This window comes from Patella vulgata, chromosome 8 (assembly GCF_932274485.2).
Source record: "Patella vulgata chromosome 8, xgPatVulg1.2, whole genome shotgun sequence".
NCBI classification, from domain to species: Eukaryota; Metazoa; Mollusca; class Gastropoda; family Patellidae; genus Patella; species Patella vulgata.
The window spans coordinates 41,315,946-41,338,506 of record NC_065886.2 but is presented as its reverse complement, the minus strand read 5'-3'; the positions used below and the strand labels follow the sequence as shown (position 1 = coordinate 41,338,506).

Here is a 22,561-nt window from a genome sequence, read left to right as displayed (position 1 = left end):
ACCGAAATATCTTGGGAACCCATCAGTCAAGTTACCTGTCATAATTTCTGTAAAACTAGCATATTTTTGCAAAACCCTATTTTCAAACATCGACTACAATCGACCTGCACCACATAACTCAATGACAGATTTTATGATACAGCGCGCGCACGCTAACCATTCAGCCATCCAACCCCCCCCATCCCCATTATAACAGAATTCCCTTTATACTATAGTGAAACACATTCTAGTTGACCACTGTATGTGAAATAAATTGTAGTTGCTATACTTGATTCCCCATTATAACAGAATCCCCTTATAGTGAAACACATTCTGGTTTACCACTGTATGGTGGAATCCTCATAATAGTGGAACATATTGTAGTTGACCACTGTATAGGGGAATCCTCATAATAGTGGAACATATTGTAATTAACCCCTTTGTGAAACCCAAGTGCTAAAATGGGACATCATGTAGCAGACTATGTGTCGTGTAGTCAACCAACCTTTCAATATATATTGTATTAGTACAAAATAATTACTATAGTAAAGGTCTCTGTGCTCATGTAATCAAATCATAAAAAAATGATTTTTTGTAATTTTTAAATAATTGTAAAATAATTCAGTGGTAAGAGTATGAACAAATGCTGGATTACCAGACATTAGTCAAAATATATTTATTTCTACAAAAACAGAAAATACACCACATGTTCTGGAAGGCGATAAATTATATAAAGGGATAATCAACAAAGCTTACTTCCTGTGTAAGAAACTCTATCTATATAATGTTTTATGACTTCCTTGATTACCTTGTACCAAAACAACAGATTGTTATAATACTAATTGATATGTTTCAATAGAATTTATATGACAACGTAGCTAGCAGGAATGCGGAACACTATCAAGATAAATCAAATGTAACAACAATAATTGACTGTATGTATACTACTATTAACCTCGTCGGACAGTGACTGTCATAACCTTAATATAAACCACACATTATTCTTTCAACTTATGTATCTGAGTTTAATATTCATCATGACGGTGGTTCAGTCACAAAAATGAATAACCTTCAAGTTTTGAATTTTGCATGTGTCTAAAGTTAATTGATTTTGTTATGTGCTAAAAATTTGTGTTCTATGAGATGTAATAGCCATTCAAACAGTTAGATGTAATAGCCCCAAGGGACAGATTTTAGGCCCTCAAAAATGGATTAAACCAAGGGACAGATTTTAGGCCCTCAAAAATGGATTAAACGTCTATAACTTTATTAATACCTTAAATCTTGGCACAATAATACCTAAGTACATATTCACAAACATAACGAGAAATATTTAATCCATATTATTATTTATATTAATCAAAACAATATTTCAAACAAATTTTTGGCAAAGACAAATTTCGACAGTACTGTAAGATATCATAGATCATTTCATTACAGTCATATCGAATATTGACGTCACTGTGTAAATATTCTAAGGGATCATTCTATACAATTTTGGATCATTTTTGGTCTAAAGTGTGCACTTTTGATCACAAGGTCTGTAATAAAAGTCAACTGCCGTGTTTTCAATTCTCAACTTGTACCTGACAAGGAGTAGGGTTGTCTGTCCAACCTCGTGGGTTTCCTCCCACAGAAAGACCCCTATCGGCAAAAAATTAAACTATATGTTAGACCCGAAATAACATCATTTGTGTCAATAAAAAAAAGCAGTCATTAATCAAACCTTTCCTCTGTATTTTAAATTTATTATTTATTTTAGCACTCACTATTAAATGATATTACATTAAAAATCTTATTTGTTAAATATATCTAAAAACCCGTTGCATCTCTCACATTTCTTTTAACCAATATCTGCAAATCAACAAAATTCACTGATAAAACAACAAATTTTATTGATCATGATAATACAAACAAATTTTATTGATCAATCATAATACAATCCAACAAAGACGTTGGTAATCAAGCCAGGCACGTTTAGTAATTCTCTCCTGTATAATCTTCTAATAAACTGATTTCAATAGCCTCAGAGAAAATTCAGAATAAAGCTGGGTGATTTGTGTCCAAGACCAAACAAAGGTTGGATTTTCTTTTTAGCTAACATTTACTAGTGGCTATTTGTTTTAAGCAGATTCAAGTCCAAAATCCTCCATGTATTTATAATCAATTTTCTTCTAATCAGTAGCCTTTCTGATTTCAGATTTTTAAGTGCAATTATTTACCATATAGGACAAAAAAATTTGCCAGTAATATCTGAAATAGATCAGGGCCCTTATTCACGAAAACTTAAACTAAGATACAATCGAAATTTTAAGAAATACTGCAATTCGATTGGATGACCAGTAAAATCAATTTGCATATATCCAATGAAGTTGCAGTATTTCTTAAAATTTCGGTTGTAACTTAGTTTAAGTTTTCGTGAATAAGGGCCCTGAACTCAAATATAAATTATTTGGTTTGCTTTAATTATTATATGTAATGTTTGAGATCTAGTTCGTTTATAACTAATGTAAACTAAATATTTCTTGTATAGAAAGTTCAGATCAAGAAATGATAATTCCCTGATGATGTTGGTCTGCCATTGTATGTAATACATATAACATAAAGTACATATTCAGAAAATAAACAAATTATTACATGTACAAAACAAACTGAACATAATTTTCTTATTTTGATCAAATTGAAGTGATATATAGAACCAACTGTTTTCAACAAGTAACCAGTCAATTGAATAAATAACACTATTAAGCAAAAGATCTCAAATTGCTGAAACGCTTGAACATTTTAATATGGTTATTTCCATATGAAAAATATTCACAATATTTATAACCTTATGACTTAAAGTGCATGTGGTAACCCATTCGACCATCCACCCACACCATCCCCACTTACAATCAAAAAACAATTTATACCCATTTGCCAAGTTCAAAAAACTTCCCTCACTGACGTTTCTCTCTATTAGCCAAATCCATTGGTTGCCCTTCCTAAATATATCTAACACTGTGCACCACAATAAAAAATCTCAGTTAAATACGCAAATTAATGTGAAAAACACAGATAAATGTAAGAAAGTATTATTTAAAGATCTTAAATCACTTCCTTTTTTTTTAAAAAAAGATCTTTTAGAGTTTTGCAATTGTTAAGTTACAGGTTTAAAATAAATTCTCACTTTGATTTATCTGAAATGAATTAAATAAAAAAACAAATGTCAAAATTTATTGTTATAAATGACACATGAAACCTTTTCGTGAGAAAAATATTGAACTGTAAATAGCAATGATATAAGTACCAATAATTCTTGTATTTATTTATGGTTGCAACATATTCCAGTTAACCAAAATAGCTCTGTGTTCAATTTTAAAATACATAGTCATGACCACAAAAATGCATAAAAATGGTACGTGAGTGGTCCTGTATTTCGATACACCAAAAACACATGTCATCTAAATCCATTTATAATTAGTTGGGATATCTTCACTCAGAGTTTAATGTCACAGAGACTAAATAACGTACACCACATTAGTCTCTAAATTTTGATGCCAGAGACTAAATACCTAAACCACTTTAGTCTCTATATCAAATCAAAATGGTGGAAACTATATATGAACAATACTCATTCTCTTATTTGGGATTATTGGATTATAAAATGCCTTTATGGTACCGTTAAAAAGCAAGGCCAGGTTTGTTGCTATACAGTTTAAAAATATACATGGGATTGACGAAAGCCAATCATTATCATCTCATATCATGCCATAAATTAAAAACTGAACTTTATTCAAAGTTCAATAATAACAGAAGATTTGTTTAGTACATGTAAAAAGACAAATTCCACCCCCAAAATTTTAGAAACCGTTAAATCCTGATTGTTCTTCAAAAGGGTAGATCTAGGTCAGGTGTTTTTTATAGATAACTTAAGAGTTTCAAAAGCTTAAAAAATTATAGCTGTATATTTATAAAGATGGAAAACATATTTTATAATGTTGTTTTTTTTTTTTTGTAAATCAAAATGTGAAAAACAATAAATAAAAAAATACTAAAAGGCATCTTTTAACATTTATTAATTATTGGCAGAAAAAATAATATATGGCATGAAATCTGGCAAGAAAAAAAATGGCGCCCAGGGTTAGCACTGGAGAGCAGTCTTATTGTTTTCTTATCAAGTTTTGGAAAAATTTTCTACTTGATAATGGAAGAAGTCCCCGCGTTAAGTGGTTGTACAAACATCCGTTAGACTGATCTTTAAATATGAAGGTGAACTATTTGTTGTTAGCACTTTTATCCTATAACCTCGATTTAACTCTTATATAATGTTTTTAGAGATTTATATATTTGATTATATTATTGTGAGGTCCCGATGTAACTGAAGACTCCAAGAGTGAATGATATGTGCTTTATATTTATGTTGACTAAAATATAACAAGCAATAAGTGAAGCTTATCCCATAATAAATAGATGACACTCATTAATTAATTGCACATTTATATTTTCATAAAGGATCAAGCGATCAAATTACTTATATCATAACCCAAGCAGAAAATGCAGATTATCGAATTTAGTCAAAGTATTGATGTATACACACAATTTCATTACTCCCCGAATTATTGTGTTATAATTAAAGCACTGACAAATCGAAGTGCTTACATCTGCTTGAACTTCGTTAAGGCATCGATGTATGTGTAAATGAAACTATCACTGAATTGGAATCAAAATTATCATGTTCCAAATCGAATTGCTTACCCCTGCTTAGCCTAGCCATAGCAAAAAATGATCATAATCGAACACAGTCAAGACATTCTGCTAATAAATATCTACACCAAGTTTGAACATTCAACCTAAAACTACAATAGAAGCAGAGTTATTGATTTCCCCAAAAATTTTGTTGGACTGACAGACAAATGGACAAACTCATTTTATTAGTCACAGTTTTCTCTGAAAGGTGGGAGAACCTAAAACAATTCAATACCTGAATCTTGTCAGCATGGCATGCACAATCATATTTTACTAATCATACGGAAGTGAAAAATATTAATAAGATTAATTTCTTGCTTAAAGTTACTGTTATATTTTAATAAAACAGTAGGACAATAATACACCCCATTTCATTTAATTTATATTTTAATAAAATAGTAAATAAAATAATAAACCCAATCAAATATATGTATATCACAAACAATTAAATAGCCGAATCTTATCTGCATGGCATGTATATACCAAAGACAAAAATATTATTAAGATTAATTTCTTGATAAAAGTTATGGTTATATTTAATAAAAAAGTAAATCGAAAAAACGTAATCTATCACCAACTCACAGCTTGCACAGTTGGCAAACCAGTGATATACAATGATTTACCAACTCTGTCTTCAATTTCTTAACCTAAGGAAATATTACTGAACTGGATTCTATGAACAGTCTTGAAAATACATTTTCTTATAAAACTCTCATGTCCCAATTCAAATGAATATGAAGCATCCATAAATTCACTTAAAAAAAAAAAGTTTGATCAATTAAGAGACAATTGTGTAGGTGTCGCCCCAAGCCAATGTGATAATGTCAATAATAATTCTCTGAATAAAGGAAAGATATTTAATCAAGCACATAAACCCCAGCAACATTAGCCAATTGTAATTACTTAATGTAAAAAGAGGGTTATTACGAGTTTCCTATTTTAACAAACTTTGTCATATCTTTGTCTCACAAATTAATTACTAGATTGATGAAGGGGGTCTTGATGATCCTCATCATGTTAGCAGGCCATAAATCATATGATTATTCCCATAAACCATAATTGACAACTACTTATTTTATGTATTTTCTCATCACATAAAGGTGTAAATTTCTTGCACGGCACTTTTTTTTAATGGAGCTTGATCACTCATCCAGTCTTGGACGTTTTTCCTCCAGTTTGTGACGTCATAGAAGTCTGTGGGTTGATAATCATATGCCCATTATAATAGTCGCCTAGGATTGGATGGTATATAAAAGAGTGGTTAATATCTAACTCCAGTCTTTTTCAATTGTGTTTTATTCTCAAAGGTAGTGCCTAACTGCTCAAGGCTTTGGTTAAAGAAAACATTTCATAGCTCCTGTTATCTTTCTTAAGGTAAGATTCTTCTTTTTTTATTATTATCAAAAAAGTTTAGCATTTTTTCAGAACTTATTTTGATCCACTATTATCGTTTTTGTAATTTATTTAATTCTTTTTTTTTTCCATTTTACCCTCTTTTGTTTAATTGTTAAATTTTTAGTCAGAACTAAATGTTCCATGGGTTATGGGCGTTTAGAGTAATCTTCAATGAATTCCATGTTTGAATTATTATATTTAAAGCCCCCAAAAGAGTTATTTGAATTACATTTTTTTTTCTTCAAAAAAGCATTGTACTTGGAATAATTTATACATAAAAAAAAATTTGGAATTTTATATTAAGAGCAAAAAAAAAGGTTTGATTGACTTGGTGTTTTTGAAAAAAAAAAAAAAAAAAAAGAATCACTGGAACACATCAATTATTCATATCCTGTTTTTTCGTTTTTCTAATAATTGTTTCTCAATATAAAAAGTAATAGTTTATTTTTGCTCACTGGAAATGACATAAAAACAAAGGAAAAAAAAACATAATTGCTGCAAACTACCTTCCTAAAAGAATGGTAGTAACATTTTACTTAACATTACAATAGATACATTTAGAATGTATGGCTAAAGTACATATATACAAAGAATATCCTGTCTTTATAATACTATTTCTCCTATAGTTAATGCATACTATTAATTATTTGTTAGGTATTAGGCGATATCTACAGTGTGTTATCTCCTTGGAGATATTACCAGTACTACTCTACTTCAAGTTTTTCTTTGTTGAGAATTTGTTCAATAAATAATATAGATAAATTACTGTACTACAAAACACTGACAGACTAAATTTTACTAGAACAAAGCACAATAATATGCATATTCCTAACTGAACTTTTGCACATGAGATTTGCATTAATATATCACTGCAGAAATATTAAATATATACTGTTAAGAAGTTTTTACGTTTACATATAAAACATCTCACCCACTGGTATGAAGCAGCGTTTCTTTTGTCAATAGCGGTGAAAGTACTGCATAAAGTGACAGACGAGAAAAAATATGCCATAGATATGCACAGTCTACATATTTAAATGATTTCATAAAAAAATGACAAAATTAAAGATAATTGAAATTCATCGGGAGGGCTTGGTAAGGGTAACAGAACCTGTGACAGTTGGAATTCGAAATAACTGCCACTGTCCGGGCTAAATTTCCCTCATTAGCCCAGTAGGAGCAGAGTAGTAGGCCTTAAACCCCTTTTCATTTCATTTCTAATTAGAAAAAAGCACACCTATGAATACTGTCATTGGATTGATCAGTATACTGAGTTATATATACCAGAAGATATATTTTGAACTGTTTCTGAGATAAATTCAGTAAATATGCTTATAATGGTTCCTACTTCTCCTAAAGCTTGATTCCAGGAGGTTGGAGTTCAGGAATTGGAAGTGGTTAGGAAAAGAAAATTGATAATCACTTATCACTCTGTAGCATGATTTTAACACAAAATTGTTTTCCATAAGGTAAACATCCCTTAATCGACTTAAAACTTATCAATTTGATTTTTATTGGTCAACATATTCCATGTTCTAATCTGAGCCAAGGGATTGGAAAGAAAATTTAACATGCCACTGTTCTGTACCAACCAGTCTAAAATATGGTTAGTGTAAAATGTATTTCTGTCCATATACTTTCCATATTATTTAAATACTGGATGATCAAACCCTCAACCCTGGAACTTCAGTGATCCACTGCATGGCTGAAAAACCCTAAATATTTAAAATCCTAATGAACTTAATAAAGCCATTTTGATCCAGTAACTTATTTATTGATCATTGAGATGGATTTTGTTTTTACTTATACTTATTTATAGTCCCGAACGACTATATAAAGGTTACATCTGCACAATCTCTCTTATGCCTGATGAGTTCGAACGGAACGAAACTAGTTGCTTCATGAGAGCAATCTGGGACGGCTACTTGCCACTCATAGATTTCTAATTTTAGTACACTTACAGCTAAGAATTTTTTAACTGCGGTCACCTTAAAACGAGAAACCGAACTGACAGTCAAACTTTACTTAGGGTGAAGTTGACCCCTTACCGAAACGACTCTGATCAATTTTACGTCCGGAACTTTACCGGAGTATAATCTGCCAATCAGAAAGCATTTGTTCTGCCATCAGCCATTATATCGGAGTACAAAACACTTCATAAATTTAACAACAAATTTATACTGTTATACCGGAGTCAAAATTCTCCGGAATTTGAATAGCAAATTTAGACGATTTTGATTCAAAGTAGATCACCATCATCGTATAAAAGGTAAAACTATTCTGGTAGCTTTATACGCCTTATAAAAATATATACGCTCAAATCCGAGCGAAAACTATTTTTAGCTTACCAAAACGAAATTCGATCGTTTATATAATGGTTTATGACCCCACCATTGTTCAATTTAGCAAGCCCTCCAAAGAGAAATGGCATCTATTATCCTATTCGAAAATAGTCCATGCCGTATATACTCTCCGTAAAAAAGCCAATCACATCATTTAAATGGCTGATACACAAGTAGAAATATTACAGTACAGATAATTGGGCCTTTCACGACTGATTCCAACTGAGATATAAACGATGTGTCACGTTGGATAATATTTGAACCATTTTAAATCGAAATGGGTTCACACTTCGGAACTTTCACAAAGAATGGCTATACAAATTCATAAGATTTAGTCCCGAAGGGTCCCCACATTCTTTATATTTATATTTACTTATCATCATCATCCTTGAAGTTGCAAATTCTGTTGATGTATTTAATTTTTATTGAATGATATCCGTAGAATGTGTCATTGATTGTGGTGTTAATATGTTATTAAAAATGTAAAAGTGTTGAGGGGCAGCACATGTGCTCCATAAACATATTGATTACACAGGCCACACAAATTTGATGTGATGTTCTTCAGATTCGGGGCCCTAATAAATAAATAGCAAATTGGTTTATAAAATTTCAAAAATTAAACATTTGATTGATACTAAAAGCTTATGAACAGCACAACAAAGTACTTTTTAATTAAGTCTTTTTCTTAACGAAATAAGAAGGAAAGTTTTTACAGGTATTCCTGAAGAACAGATAATAAAATTGGTGTTGCCTATCAATAGAAAGCCATAACTTTAAATTCTCTGTACAGTATCTGTAGTATTTTCTGTAATTAATGAACCCTGATATTATTTCCAAATCAATAAATGTTTAGTCATGCAATCAATAGATGGCCATCCATTTTCTGCACAGACTTTTGAAGTATTTGTAGAATTTTTTCAGAAATGTACAGATAGCATACTGAAAATGCAGTTAAGAAATCAAACAAATCTGGAACTTCATAATTCAAAAATCAATTGATATTATAAAAAGCTGTAGTGTTAACAAATAAATTATTTGTTCTTGATTCTAATACATTCTTAAACTCAGAGTAATAGCCTTAAAAAAAGAACATTGATTTCAATAATGATGTTTGATTCTATGAGATCCCACATTACCATTAACACTATCTATTGTACCGGAAAAACTGACATTTGAAGAGATCAATCAGTACGAGGAAAGAAGGAGATCTTGTTAAAATCTTAGGTTTTCTTTGTGACTCAGATTTGTTTTCTGTGATTGTTTTTAACTTGATTTGATTTTTACACTTAATGGTATTTAGATAACTAAGTTCAAATTTCAAAACACTTTAGCCGTACAGAACAGTGCTTAGCTGTGACGGATATATCTGACTTATAACACATCTAAACAAAGTGAAATCAATCTTAGAACATTAAAGGTTTGATCCCGGTGTAGACAGAGAGGTTTCCTGTGAATTTCCTGCATGGTTTCCAAACTGCATTTAGTTGTTCTGATGGGGCGAAAACTGATGTCCCATGTACCGGTACACATTTCTGTGCACCTGCAACAACTAAAACAATTTGACCATTGAAATTCAATTGCTGTCCGTTCAAAATTTCCTTCATAGCACAATGTATGGCATAAGCCAGTCTAAGCCAGGTTGGTGCCGAAAAGTGGAACTCAAACCCCATTTCAATTCCTTAAATCATTCATTGAAAACATTAATGTTTAAAATTTATAAAGTATTTGATCTAAGGTAATAACTAATCAGCTAATAAAAATTGTACCTTGATCAATTTGATTAATCTGAAACTGATCCCTGAAATTGATACCCAACAGTCAAAATGTAAAGTGTTTTTACCTGTAAAACAACAGATTGAAGATAGTCAGGTAATTATATGAAATACCCAATAAATCTATTACTTTATTTCCCTACTAAAACCTGTGATATTACACTTTCACTTAATTAATTCATTACGGTACAACAGAAACAGTGAGACAGTATGTTATAGGCTGATTGGCTGACAAAGTAGTTAAAGCGCTTTTAATGAGGAATGCCAGATTTTCGACTATGTTACAAAAATATATATCTAATCAATTATAAACTCCTATTTATTTCTTTAAATTTCTAAAATATAGTATTTGTCCTAAAATAAAATAAGTTATTAAGGAATGTTTCATGATCCCGAGACAAGTATCCCAATTAAAAAAAAAACAGACAAATTAAATGTCAACAAATCAAGCTGAATACATTTCAAAGAATGTAAAAGTGCTCTGTCCTGTATAACCTTTAAAAGTCAGATTCTGAACTTAAAGTAAACTCAATGAAATGGAGAGAGAGAAAAATGGTGTTTAAATCCACTCAACACAAACTAGTTTATTTCCGGACTAACATATGGTTCGATTTTAATTCAATAATTCACTTGTGCGTAGGGGGGAGGAGAAGGGGGGCGGGGGACAGACGACCCTACTCCTTGTCATTTACAAGCGGAGATTTGAAACCACGCCACTTGACTCACTTACACGTTCACGCGTTAAACATCCAGACCACCAACTACCCAACCGACTCTCAATGAAATGAAAAAGGGTTTAGCATCCAACTTTTTTGCTCCAGCAATAGGGTTCCACCTTGTCCCCGAGTGAACAATCCAACCAAGTTTTACAAAATGTTCTGGATTGTTTTCAGTATTTAGAATATGAACTATGACCAATCTATATAAGTTCTACAATATTCTATCAAGAACAGCAAAATGACTGTAATTTACGATCAAAATTTGCTCAAACTTTCAATATAGACCCCATAACAAGCCCAAAAAGTTATAAACATTTCAATCAAGGACTTTGAATTTTATCATGTTAACAAGCTTTAAAGTCAAAATGCATTTGAAATTTGAATATTTTGAAATTCAAAACAGTTTACTTATGGAACTCACTGAGTTTTGTCCAGTATTGCATTCACAAGAATTCGTAATATTTGCAATCACAAAATTCTGAATTTGAACAAATCGGTCAAGAACTCTGACAAGAAATTATGAATGGACCTATGAATGACAGACCAAAATATATGTCAGTGTCTGAACTTACAAGTGTCCTGCGAAATTACCATGACTAACAGTACCTTTGAGTTAATTAGGTCCAAGATCCTATAACCACTAGAAAAACAAACACTGTGACTGAGTTAGTGTGATTAGTTGATTTAGTGTTTGTAAATATTAATATGTTGATCATTTGACTTTACTTCATAACCCTGATCGTTAATCAATATCAAGTTATATTTTGTTAAATTAAGAAATGAAATGGGGTTCATGTCCTACTGTTCTCGTCCAACTGGGCTAATGAAGACCGGCATACGACATCTTTTTGTGTGCATGTCACTTCTTTTATATTAATCGAGCGAACAAGCCATCGAATTGTTGCGAATGTAAACAATGAGGCTAAGACTGGTTTGTAAACTGTTTTTTGATTGATTCGTAGAACCAAGCGACAATCGAGGGCAGATAATTTGAATATGGGAATACCCCATGAATGAACCCAGGGTTTTGGTGGAGTGGAACATAATGAGACCACTGGGGATACCGGGAATAGTTCTCCAGCAGGTCAATCGATTACCTCTCCAATTTCATTTATTTCCAGTTATACTTAAAAAGATGCATAATGTGAGAGCTAAAGCTGCCATCACAGGTCTTTATTTTGGCTTCAAATGTTATATAACTTATTATTTAGACATTTATTGACATAACAAGCCTATAATCAACTCGCTAGACAATCAAATGGTTGATATTTAAAAATCTAATGATATAATGGATAATCAAGAGTTAGCCTTGATTTTCAAGTACCGTTGCTACGATGATAACCCATCTATTCTACATTTTCAAAGAGTCATAACTTTGCTCAGAATAAAATAATTAGAATGAAATTTTCATTATCTATTTTTGAATTATTATGGCAAGAATGGTTAGCTCTTTATCTAAATTTTACATAATGCGTCTTTGTAACCAACGATGTTTCTTGCATCTAGATTTAAAGTAGTATGGTTTGAAGGATTTTCTTTACGTGGCACCTGTGAATAACCGATAGATTTCTGCTTGATAGTCAATTAGCTAAACTTTCAACAAACAAAAGTTATCCAGGATAAAGCAAAATCAATGAACTCTTCCCAATAATTCATTAGAATGATGGCAAGGAGCCATTATTTAAAAGTTGGTCATGATAGATACCCGGCATTTTAAAAGAAGGCACATTAACTTCATAGCTGTACTATAAACTAATGATGTGTAACCAGATTTCTGCCTTTTGGATTATGGTATGCAAACAACAAGAAATTCAGAACCTTGATTTACCACTGGATGTCTGACATGGGAATGGACCAACTGACAATATTAACCTGTTAATCAATTTGTATACTTTAACATGGCTATTTTACAGAATTTAACCATCAGACAATATACTCAGTTAAATATGTTCTTTCTTTAAATAAAACACACACAAATTGATTTTGGATATTGGGAAACCAGCTACAGATTTATATATCGTTAATAAAAAAAAACAATCCTGGCTATATTGTCTTATAACTTCTTGTGGTAGCGAAAACTATTTAAAATATAGCCACACAAATCCCCACAATAATACAGCTCATGCTCGTTGTTATTGCACAGAAAACCAACCCCCAGTTATCTATATGATTTCTATCAAAACTTAGAGATGCATTATGTAACATTTCGATAAAGACCTGACTGTTCTAGCTATAATAATTTTAAAATAGATGATGAAAAATGAATATATTGAAATTTTTAAACTACTTTATTCTAAGCAAAGTTATGACTGACCAAATGTCGTTCAGGGCGTCGGTGTCCAAACGTAGAGTGAAGACAATCTGCTTATAAATTGAAAGAAAGGAATATAGGATGTACTTTACTGGTATATGTCTCCATTCAAACTGACAGATGTGGATGATTTTAGAAAGTTATAATGCTGTATAACCTTGTTAAAGGAACATAAAAATCTAATCAGGATTTCATGTACATCTTGTGAATACTGTCTCGAAAATCAGTAGATTATTATGTATTTCGGCATCAAATTATCTTAACAATCAGAACTCATATTCCGACTTAAATCTATAGTTAAATTCTGTTGGTACCATATATGATTGACATGGAAAATCTAGATCAGAAAAATAAAGAGGGCCAAGGGATTGATGGTATCGAAAATAAGGCAGCACAATAGGTCAAAAAAGAAAATATAACATTTAATACCAATTAGGTATACAAGTATCATTCATATCGCAGACTGATATTCCTGTTGGTAAGCATGTGCGTGCTGTATCATAAAGCCTGTCATTGAGTCAACTGGCATGGTTTCGAATCCCTGGTTGTATGTGACAAGGAGTAGGGTCGCCTGTCCAACCTCGTGGGTTTTTTCTGGGTCTTCCGGTTTCCTCCCACTGCTAAAGACCCTTAAGCGCAAGTGAATTATTGAAATAAAATTAACCCATATGTTAGTCCCGAAATGACCTAGTTTGTGTCGAGTGGACGTTAAACCTCATTTCTCTCTCTCTCTTTACGGAAAACTGCTAGTCCAGCTTTGTTTAATGTTAGATTGACTAACATTTCAGTATATAGAAACTAAAAGAGAAAAAAGCAAGACTCCATCATCAACAGATTTCATAAATCTGTATATAATAGGTTGTTGTGCTTACAAAGTTTCATGAAGATATATTTATAATGAATGGTTTATGAGATATGCTCCAGGCCCATTTCAACATCCTGATGCCCTGCTCCGAAATCCCAAGATAAATAGATGACTGATTAATTGCATGTAATCAAACTGATTATATATACTTAGTCTAAGCATAAAATGTTCACAGTCAAACTCAGTCAAGGTTTTGAAGTTCCTGGTAGTGAAACTATACACTAAGTTTCATCAATCTACATCAGTTAGAATCAAAGTAATCTTGTCCCAAAGCATCAACCAATGAAATTGCTTAGCTCTTCTTAGCTTTAGTGGGAAATGTTAATCATTGAACTCAGTCAAGACATTCAGCAAATGAACATCTGTTTCAAGTTTAAACATTCTACCCCAATTAAAAGCAGAGCTGTAATGTTAGCCTAAGCAGAAAATGCTCATTATCAAACTTTGTCAAGGTAATGATGTAATGAAACTATACAAAGTTTCATCGCTCTCACTTAATTAGAACTGAAGTTATCGTGTCCCAAAGCATAAACCAATCAAATTGCTTATCTCTGCTTATAATACTCATCTTCGAACTCCATCAAGGCATTCACATAATGAACGCCTACATCAAGTTTCAACATACTACCTCATTTGGAAAAAGAGTTGTTGTATTCCAAAGTCTCAACCAATCCAATTACTTATAGCTTGGCTTACTCTGAGCAGAAAATTCTCATTATCAAACTTAGTCAAGGTATTGATGTAATGAAACTATACACCAAGTTTCATCACTCTCGCTTAATTAGAACTAAAGTTACTGTGTCCCAAATCATCAGCCAATCAAATTGCTTATCTAGGCTTACCCTAAGCAGAAAATGCTCATCTTCGAACTCCATCGAGGCATTCACCTAAACACCTACACCAAGTTTGAATTTTCTAGCTCAATTAGAAGCAGAGTTAATATGTCCCAAAAAGTGTGATGGACCAACAGACAGACACATTTTAATAGCCCACTGCTTTCTTCGAAATGCAGAGGACAACTATATAAAAGTAGACTATATGGTTATTATACATGTAGATATCTATCTTCAACCAGATTTCTAGATTGCAAATAAATCTCAATTTCCAAAACAAAATAACTATAACCAGACATAACCTTTTAAATCTCTCAAAATTTATATATATCATTAAAACTGATGATAAAAAAAATAGCAAAGCCCATAACCAAAGACGAATTGGCTATATATATCATAACAAATTTCAAAAACAAAGACAATAATAAAGCTACAGGTAACCTTTAAGTTTCTCAAAATTGACATATATCATGCAAACTGTGACAGAGAAAAATTCATCAATTAAGTTGCAAAAGATGCCAATTGTTCTTTTACCATGGTTAAAGATGGCTATATAAGTATAAATCTTTAAATCATTTGACAGAAAATGCATCTTTAACGGCTGCAATACCCCAGAAGATATATGTATCATTAGTACAAAGATCTATAATGACTGCATTTTTTTTTGTGTGATAAATGGGAAACAAGCAGGTAAAAAGCCATCTGTTTGTAAGCGCGTGTAAACAATGTGATTGCAAAATAACAGTAATCTGATATATGGAGGAGAAGACAAAAAGGGTGAAAATCTGTGAGAGGATTTAAAGCAGAAGTCAAACATTTCACAAGATTTCCGTTGATAAAATTAGAAAATAAGCAAAAATAAGCAAAAAAAAAAAAAAACCAATTTCCTTGACCGAAAGTGACAGAATTTGTAAAAAGACTGAGAGTCTGTGAGAGGATTAAGGTGTTGTCCGTGATTTCCCTGATTATCTGTTGATAATTAAAATGCAAAGTAAACCAAAAAATAAGCAAAAAAGACGAATTTTCTTTGAACCATTCAAAAATGACCACTATATTTCGTAAATAGAATGACATAACTCAATTTTTTCATTTAAAGATACATTTAAGGGGCATTATGGAAGATTAGATAAAGAGCGGGCAGTTCTCACTATAATAGTTAAAAACTAGATAATGTAAAGGGAATATGCTGAAAATTTCAGTCAAATTGCTCTACTCTGAACCAAGATATTAGTGTTTGTACGATAAAAAACATAGTCTCGATTATCCATTTTTGAATTAAATCCTCAATGAGCATTGAGCAGCAGACAGGATTTAAATCCAGTGAAAATCATACTCTCCTCATCAAAATAACCTTATAGTTATAGACTTGATTACCAAAATGTAAGCATGCAATGTTTTGACCCTGTTTGTTAACATCCTTAAAACTAATAAAAATTCTTTACATGATTCATAAAGTGAAAATTAAAATGTGTAAATCTCAGACTTGGCCAAACAGATTTAATTCAAATTTAGCATATTATCAGATTTAAACACGCACAAAATCAAAACAATTCAAATCAAAAATTATATCTTATTAATCGGTCAAGACCTCGAAAGAGCTAAAGCCTCCTTAATCAAACAATTTTTATCGATGATTAAACATTATGACATTTTTGACGCAACTTTAATATCTGGACTGTTAACGGCTGGTGCATTGTACTTCTGTGATTCTAATCATTGATTACAAAGATAACATTCAGCTTAGAACTCTTTAACTAAACTCTACTTATCCCTCCTCCAATCACAGAGAACAACCCCATTTACACACGACAACAGGATATCAAAGCAGAATAATCCTGTCTCCCTATAGCAATATACACAAAGGCTTTTCTCAATCCTGATAAAAATTAATGCACGGATGGAAATTCCTAGCAGCTAAAGTGACGATAACAATATGACGACTGCGAGTGTTTGATATTATTATCAATGCTCTTCATAATTAAAGAGTCTTTTTAAACAAATGAGTAGAGTTCCAAATGCCTGGAGCAATATTAATCTGAAAAAGCTTTAGATCGGTCCGAATGTTGACCAGATAGATATCGATGATTTTCCATTCTATCACGTACGATAAGTTCCTTTTTAAAGAAAGAATCAAACAGTTTGGGGTTTTAATTGTACAAGTGATTTTTTATCTTTTATTTCTGACGGCAATTCTGGATGCATGCACGTAACATTTAATCCATATCAATTCTTAGAATTCTAGGTTAATAAACATGGAAATTATTTAAAGAAATGAAATGGGGTTTAAAGTCCTACTTTTCTACACCACATTATTGAAAGAATGTACTTGTAGAAAAGCATGGGTAAAATGTTAATATGAAGACAAATTATTACTTTTACCAATAAAATAAATGTAATAATATCAATTAAAACCATATTTAATATAACCATTAACACACATTTAAATAATGCAACATATTCTGCATGCATTTGTTGGAAGTGTTTGAAAATCACTACAAAATTGGCTGATCATGATAAAACTAATAAGATGCTACTTGAGTACAGTAGAATCTGTATGAGCAGCCACTCCTATTCAGCGACATCTCCTTGTAAGTGTTCACGATAAATTCCCCCCGTAGAAATTCTGTTGTTTCATCTCTTTAGTCAACGGTCACTCCTCTAATGCGGCCAGCGGTCACTATTTTACTAATAAATTCAACAAAACATCGCCCATTCAACGGCCATTGTTGAATGATACCATCTTGTCGTTCTTTGTAACACCCCCGCTAATCCCGTGAGTAGTAGTTAATTAACTGGCCCCCCACTGATCAGGTAAAAAGAAATGTAAAAATAACAATCAACCCGGGATTATCTGTTTATTAATCTTTTGTTTTATTAAACGACTAACCTGGTCAATGTAACGACACATTATTTGATACTGATTGAATAAAATAAAAGTACCGAGTTTTGTCACGATCATCTAGTTATCTCTTTTCCATTGTCACTTTATTGTTAAACAGACGTTTTAGCGCCCCGTATAATATTACATACAGAGTTACATCCCCTGTAAATAGGTGATAAACACAGCGATGTTTTTTTTGTTCATGTGCTTTTTTGATAAAATAAAATTAATTAATCGATTTTCTTCACAAAAATGGATAAATATTATCGAATGCATCACAATGGTAGACAGTAGTATCGAAGGTTGGTCCAAAATGACAAGTTTACAGAAGTTATGTCCGAGATTTGAGTAAAAAAATTTCGTTCGGCGCAAGATTCAGCGACGGTCAAATTTACCGCTTCCAATGCATTCAAGCATAATATTTAATTTATGTCAGCACAAAAAGCACCAAGATTTTATTAAGAGGTCTATCCCGTTAAGCGGTCAGTTGTGAAAATTCCCTTGGGTGGCTGCTTAATGCAGATTCTATTGTATGTCGTTTAATTTTCAGTGAATAAACACAAAAGACTATTTTCTGTTTCTTTATGATAAAACTAAGATGCTACTTGACCATGTCATTCAATTTGGAAGGAGAAAAAACAAAAGACTCTTTTCCGTTTCTTCATCTTTTTTTTAGCCCCTTTTAAGAGCTACACAAGTTTTCCCGGAAAAACATGTCAAAGACATGCAGAGATCTGAAATATGACTACACAAGCGTCATTATTTGATAAAATAAATTCATAATTTAAACAAGCCAACAACTGGCTAGAGGTTCCACGCTGGGTTTCTTGTTTCATTCCTCATCGTTATAAAATTAGATGAGAAAATCAATAGAAATGAATTTTCCGTTTTCCTGATATCACAAGCAACTACTACAATTCTAATGACAGTAATTATAGATGTCAAGTCGCAACATATGTACTGGTCACAATGTATAATTTCTTTGACAACAAACATTTTTTGTCCATTTTCTTCTAAATTACCCTGGAATGTTCGGAAATAGCACATAAATTCCTGTTAAATAATTCAAAAAAGATCTAATACAATAATGGGCTATATCAGGCAACACCAATTATTCGTAGTAACTGTTGTCCAGACAGACCTTAAAATGTCATTATTTTAGAAAGTTAATACAGACGAACATTGCTAAGGACTATATTTTGATTTAATGCACAATTAGGTATAGTACTCTCCCAGATGAATTTACAGGATTATTTGTAATATTTGACAATATGAGAAATTTTTTGGACAGTGCGATATTTGATGAAAAAAAAAAGAAATAACGTTATGACCATATGCATCCATTATATTTTCAGAGTGGGTTTTAAGGTTGATAATACTACCTAAAAGTTTGAAATATCAGAATCCTTCAGCAATTCTCAATCTTGAATGCTATCATTGAGAATTCCAAAATGTTTATTTGAGATTTAAACTTAATTTTTTATTAAAATATCAGGGAATTTATTAAATATAGATTATGCAAGAGCTAAATCTGCCTATTGCAAGTCCTTCTTTACGCCTGAAATGTTATATAAACTATCAGTTAGACATTTATTAACATGAAAAGACCATTTCCGCTTTTCATTGGATTTGAATCCGATCTGTTAAACAACGCTCATTGATGATTAAAACGCAAAACTGGATAATCAAGACTTTGTTAATTATTGTGACAGCGGTAACAATGAAAATCGAGACTACAGTAATTTAAAAAAATGTTTTCTCGGCTTAGAGTGAAGCAATTTGACCGAAATTTTCAGCATATTGCCTTTACATCAAATTTTTAACTATTATAGCGAGAACTGCCAGCTCTTTATCTAATCTTCCATAATGTATCTTTAATTGAACATACATGTACATGCAAGGAAAGTTAAGGTTTAACCAAAGATCACTGATATCAAATAAATTTTTGAAATTTTGTTAGAACTTTTACTTGCAATTCTGATTTCCAGCTTCTTACAGATCCGAATTATATTGCTCGCCTTGTCATCTGTATTGTATTAATGTTCATCAATTTAAAACCATTGACACGTACATAATTCAATCATTACCACACAAGACCTAATTATGGAGTTTACGCCAATTACAGCGCACAATATAGCCTGGATGGTGTAGGTTCTAAATGCTATCTCATTAATCCATACAGCTATAAAAAGTATTTTCTACTAACTTTGGAATGATACATGTAAAGTTATTCAAAAAATTATCAAAAGAATATACTGTTAAATACTGTAAAACAGGCAAAACTCTCATTACAAAATGAAATGGGGTGTAACATCCTACTGTTTTACTCCTAATAGACTAATGAAGACGGGCTATGAGGGAAATTTTACCCGGACAGTGGCACTATGTCCTACTCTTATATTGAATTTCAACTGCCTAAGGGATATTTTACGTGCAAGCAAGTGTGTACACAGGACCTGTTTTTTTGTCCCATCTGAACGACTATACAACTTGAATGCCTCATTTGCTTTTTTTTAAAGTATAATCTAATTGTAATTAAGTTAATGGAGTCAAAGTTGTTTTATTTAGTGGCGAGTAGCCATCCCAGATTTAGTCCTGTACTGATGGATCCCCACTTTCTTTATTTACATGTCTCTTTTATTCAGATCTCAATAAAGAATGAAATTGGGTTAAACATGCATTATGTAAGAAGTAAATCTGCCTATTGCAGGTCGTTCTTTAGGTCTGAAATGTTATATTAACTATTAATTAGACATTAATTAACTTATTCAGATCATAATCAACTCTTGATACCATCTTATGTGTCCAATTTTCATTGGATTTAAATACAATCTGCTGAATACAATGTCCGTTGATGATTAAACACAAAAATGGGTTATCTAGACTTTATTAATTATCGTGACAGCGGTAACAATGACAAACAAGGCAACAGTGATTTAAAAATAGAGTGAAGCAATTTGACTGACATTTTCAGCATATTCCCATTACACCATCTAGTTTTTAACTATTACAGTGACAACTGTCAGATCTTTATCTAATGTTCCATAAATGTATCTTTAATTGGATGCCTTATTTCAGTTTGTGATGGAACAAGTTCTAATTTTTAACTTTGATAGATTAAACAGAATTATAGTGTCATTTTCGGCTTTTTTTAATTTGTCGACACGAAACCACAAATGTTTATATCTCAACCCTGTTTTTACATACAGATGACAGCCCATAAAGCAAATCTTCATATAAACTCCAATGAAACTGTCAATTTCATTTTTTACCCAGATAAAAGCATTGTTGCCATTTTAAATATTTGAATTTCCATCAGACACTTGAATGGTGATTGTCTAGTCCAAGGGGAAGTAACTCTAATTATTGTATGGAGGCAGACCACCATTAATTTCCCCATTGACTTCAATGTTAATTCTGGCCTCTTTGCCCACCTCCAACTTTTCCCCCAATTTTCGTTGGGCTGAATGCTTTTCACTACAGACAGAGGAACAAATGGTCATGTCTTTGTACTAAAATTTGTATGAGGTTGACCACCAAAATTTTGAGATACACAAACTTGAAGAAGCATACTAAAAACATGTAACTAGTTGCCGTACATATCGCCGTAGCTAACCTGATAACCCTCTTATCCTTCCGCCTCAAAATCATGAATATTTACCAAAACCTGGCAGAAAATGTTAATTCAAACCCTCTTCGTCCATTCTAGACCAAAAAATCAACACAAATGGGCATGCAAAAGGGGAGAAAAGAGAGAGAGAGAGAATTGCTATAAATAGACGAACTACAATTCGTGGGTACCGAGATGATGAAATTTAATGGTGGTCTGCCTCCTATATTATTGTATGCCTCAACCGATCCATAGCAACACTATTTAAACTAACCACTTTGATCTTATCTATTTTCAGGATGAGTTCCTCTACAGCATATCAGAATATTCTCCTTACTCTTTTCATATGCATTCTTGGTTTTGCATTTTCTGCTCCAGACCCAACAGACAATGCGGAAGTGGGTGCTCATGAAAATGGAGGACAATTGGCTTACATTCTTGCAAAGCGCTCAAGTCAAATGCCTATAATTCCTCCACCAAATATTTACCAGAAAAGATTTTCAACATTTTTCAATCGACAAGCTGAAAATAAACGGGCCGGAGACGGTTATTGGATCTGGATGCCAGCTCATGGATATATGGCCGTTCCCCGAGATGAAGCTATGGAAGATGCTGGAGGTCGTGATGGCATGAATAATCTTTTAAGATACGGCAAAAAATAAACTGTCTCCAGTTTTATAAATATGAGTGTTTGTTTAATGAAAGCAATACATGATAAAAAAAAGAAAATAAATGTTGACTTTAATTTCTTAAAAAAAATAATTGTTATCATGAGATTATCTGAACATTTTAAAGACATTGTTTTAAACTTTCATTGGAACATAAATTTTTATAAAGAGTCTTCAACTGCCTTGGATACATTAATATTGTCATAAATATATCTTCTGTTATATATAAGCCTGTCTGTAGTCTTTCTTCTACTCGGAGACAACTGATAAAAAAATACATTTTTTGATTGTCTTATTATTTTGGCGTTTTATAACTACGAGGAGATAGAGAGAGAAACCGAGGGGAAATAGGGTTAAGCATCTACCCAACATAAAATAAGTCATTTTGGGACTATGATACATCATTTTTTTACGTAAGTAATTTGCTTGTACTCAGGGATCTTTAGCAGTGGGAGTAA

General features: G+C 31.9%; 1 protein-coding gene and 1 long non-coding RNA gene across 2 annotated transcripts in view; one reads left to right on the top strand and one right to left on the bottom strand.

The window, feature by feature from the left end:
- The window catches only part of LOC126829829 (selenoprotein S), a 40,769-nt gene that overhangs the window by 9,292 nt on the left and 8,916 nt on the right, over positions 1-22,561 (bottom strand). The window lies entirely within an intron of this gene.
- On the top strand, positions 5,857-22,276 carry LOC126829833 (uncharacterized). The gene is made up of 2 exons (XR_007683537.2): positions 5,857-6,081; positions 21,734-22,276. It is a non-coding gene; the product is annotated as an uncharacterized LOC126829833 (long non-coding RNA).